The sequence below is a fragment of the Rattus norvegicus genome, chromosome 15 (genome assembly GCF_036323735.1).
Source record: "Rattus norvegicus strain BN/NHsdMcwi chromosome 15, GRCr8, whole genome shotgun sequence".
NCBI lineage: Eukaryota > Metazoa > Chordata > Mammalia > Rodentia > Muridae > Rattus > Rattus norvegicus.
Window position 1 is genome coordinate 36576733 of NC_086033.1, and position 4116 is coordinate 36580848.

The following is a 4116-nucleotide window of genomic DNA, read 5'->3' on the forward strand; positions in this document are numbered from 1 at the left end:
TTCTTTATCAGATGTATATTAGTGAATATTTTCCTTATTATGTCAACTGTCTCTTCATTGAATTGTGTAATGAGGTCAATCCACAGGTTTATTGAATACAGTTTGTTGATATATTTCCCTGATATTTCTACCTTCCTCAGGGCATTAATATTGAAGAGATGTTGGATTTTGTCAAAAGCTTCTTCTGCATCTATGGAGATTTCTGTCCTTGAGTCCCTTTCAGTGATGCATTGCAAGTGTTGATTTTGAATATATTGAACCATCCTTGCATTCCCAGAATGAAGCCAACTTGATCCTGATGAGTGATCTTTTTGATGTGTTCTTGATTTTGTTCATAGTCATTCTTCTGGCATCTGCGGATTTGTGCTTTGAGCCATGAGATGCTGCCTGCTGGAGCCCTGACAAGGACTATACCATTTTCAGTTCTGAGTTCTTCGTCAGCTCAGCTGGAAGAGTAGGAGAGGAACCAGATGTTGTATGTTCTTGTTTATGGTAAACTAGCTACTCCCAAGAACATTTCTTCACACCACCCCTCCCAACCTGAGTCCCCAGACTTTATTAATGTTATTGAAAGGAGCTTCCTGGGCAAACCCAAACACATTCTTTGTCAGCCTGTGCTAATTATGTTTATAATTACCAAACACAGTTTATATCAAGCTCTGGCTTGGGAAGTTGGTACAGGCGGAGGGAGACATCTGTGGTGGATTCCACATGTGGAATTCTAAATCTTCATTCCTTGTTTTTATTTTCTCATCAGGAGGATGTTAACAAACTTTCCCAGGCTGGGTCTCCTTCAAGTTGCACATGAACTTACAATCCTCTGCAGAGGACATGGGAGGCAGACTAGGGACATATAATGAGCAATGCCCAACTATCATTGGTCTTACATTAATGACAGTAATTCAGTGTATGTATAAAATTGTATTGGTATGCTTTTGATTATTTTCACAGGACAATTATTCGGTATTAAAGCTGGTATCTTATTCTGGAATTGGGAGTCGGAGACTTTCTGAGTCTTTGTCGAAATTGGTTTCTGGCTGGTCATATGTAAATATAATAAAAACGATATACAAAGAGGAGATAGGTTTAAGATAAGACTCATTAAAACAGGTTTATTGCCTGTGGGGAGTTGAACATAACATGCAAAGGAGAGTGCTTTGACTAATTGTTCTAAGTTGTTGATGTTTTAATTTTATTTTAAAATTTCATTGTTAATATTATTTCTATGCTTAATTTTGTGTATGTATGTGTCTGTGTGTGACTATGCACATGCGAGTGCACATGGCTTTGGAGGCCAGAAGAGGGCATCGAATCCCCTGGACTTAGAGTAACAGATGGGTGCAAGTACTGGGGACTGAACTCAGGTCCTCAGCAAGAGCACTGTGAGCTCTTAACCACGAGCCAAATCTTTAGCTCCAGCTGTTGGCATTTTTGAGTCTCTCTAAGAAAGCTTATGCTTCGTGCAGTGGCTGCTCTCACATTCCAGTATGTGGTTACTGGTGTTAGCCATGGCTAAAAGAAGTCACAGAAAACATGATCAAGAAAGGCTTATGTTGGTGTAATTGCTTTTGACTAAATTCCACCATTTATGGGAGGCAGGAAGATGTTCAGTTCAAGATCATTCTTGGCCTAATAGAAAACTCTAGGTCTGCCTGGGTGTGGTGGTTTAAATATGCTTGGCCTACAGGAAGTGGTGCTATTAGAATGTGTGGCCTTGTTGGAGTAGAATTGGCCTTGTTGTGTGTCACTGTTGGGGTGAGCTCAAGTCTCCTGTTCCTGCCTTTGGATCAAGATGTAGAAGTCTCAGCTCTTGAGTATCACATCTGCCTGGATGCTGCCAGGCTCCCCATCATCGTGATAATGGTCTGAATCTCTGAAACTGTAAGCTAGCTCCAATTAAATGCTTTCTTTTATAAAAGTTACCTTGGTTATTGTGTCTCTTCACAGCAATAAAACCCACACTAAGGCACTGGCTTATATATATCTTTTCTCAAACCAGAAACCAAAACCAAGTCTCTTGAGTTGTTGGTACAGTTCAATGGCAGAATGCTTACCTAAAACTAGCACAAAGAAGACTCTGTTTTCCATCACTAGCATGCACTAAAAAACCAAACCAAACCAAACCTCACAGAGCTGACATCTAATTAGTCCTTTAAAGTCCATTCTTTTCCTGCAAGCAAGTGTGCGAGCAAAGGCCTGGTGGACATTGAAGGAGACCTGGTTCTGGGGTCACCTTTATCATATTGACTTCTGGAAGCTCTGCTGTCCCCAGTGGAACAGAATTGACAGTAGTAGAGCAGCCATGAGGCTGTTGTCTGGTTGACATCAGTAGCCTGGCATCTCCTCAGCTGTGGTTATCAGTTTACCTGGTAAGCCTGGTAAGGACAAGATCCTAACCCCATGGAAAGCTCATTCTTAAATAATCTAGCTTTCTGCTTCAGCTAATATTTCCACTGTGGGGCCTATGATAGCGCAGTAGGCAAAGAAGTGACCAAATGTGAGTGACACAAAGGTGAACTACAGATTTGGATTCGTGACACCAACACAGCTTTCCTTGAGCTCCACCTATTGTGACAAGAGTATTATTAGTGAATTTACCCATCAGATATAGTTATGCTTAGTACCCATGAAGGTCCAAGATCTCAGTCTACTGAAGTCTGCATATATTTGCATAGAGCCCATGAACATCTTCCTATAGACTGCTATTCTCTCTAGGTTACTGCAATGGCTACTATAAACAGCCCATGAATAGTTGTTGTGCCTACTATTTAGAGAACAGTAAGAAAATAGTCTATGCTATTCCGTTTGGATTGCCAGCCATGTTGCCTGGCATTTGGAAGGCATCAAGCACTGTGTAGAAAGAAATTAAAAGCAGCCTGTGTTCCAAAGTCAGAGGATAGCAATCATTTTGGAGTGAAATTGAGAGGAAAATGGATAGGAAGTATTATAAAAGGACTGACTGTCTCTTGCATGAAACAGTCAGGATAGGTGTCTCCAGTTAGGAGACATTTGATGGAAGCAGAAGGAAGTCAGTCATGAGGGTTTCTGAGAGAAAAGCACTTAAAACAAGGGGGATGGCAAAGTCAAGGGCCTGGAGGAGTGATCTGGATGTACTGAAGGTTTTATTTTTCCACTGCTGGCGTGGGACCACGACTTCACAAATTCAGGCAAGCATTACCACTGGGCCACACCGTAGCTCTGATCAGTACTTCTGAACAACTTAGAGGAGTGAGGTGTGTCGGGGATAGAGAAAGTTGGTGAGGGGTTATGGCAGAGCAGCACTGGGAGGGAGTAGATTGCCACAAAGACTCAAGCTTTTCCTTCCAAGGGGTAGAAGCTATGGGAGACCTTGGAGGTAATCCTAGAGACCTTCGAGGGGCTGTGGTTAAGATCGAGGTGAAAGGGTAAGTGGATGATAATGATGGAGGTGACAGTAGTTAAATGTCAGATTCTGATCTAGGTAGATATGCTGATATAGATAGATAGACAGATGTTATCGCACATTGTCTGGATACGAGTGAAGGAGACATAGACATGACCCCATGGCCTCTTGTGTCAGCATTGAGATTCTCAGGTATGATGTGGGGGTGTCTATGATTTGGGGACATGTGGAGACAGGGACGCTGTTGCAGTTTGGATCTGTAATGCTCTCCACACACTCCTGGGTCTGAGCACTCAGTCCCTGTACGGTGGTGCTGTTCACAGAAGTTGTAGTCTTTAGAATGAGACTGGAAATGTTCAGATACCAGAAGCTATCTAGAGAAAGTGGGTCAATGTTGGGTGGGCCTTGAGGTTTACAGTCTGGCCCTGCTCCCCATCTCTCTCTGCTTCCTGGTCAACTCCATGTAAGCATGCAGCTGCCTCGTACCCTAGTTTCTACAGACCCTCCCTCCACCATGTCTTTCCCTGACAGCCTGGACTGTAATCTCTCAAACTGTGAGCCCCTCAAATCCACCTGACATTTGGTCACAGCAGTGAACAAGATTGCTCACACAGACACCCACTACAGAGTGCCCCTGTGAAGGCTACAGGTAGCTGGTTGAGTGGCAGACATGCCCGGCATGTTATAGGGGATTTGAGGATGGGTTCAGGGTGTATGGTATAGTATTTAGAGTA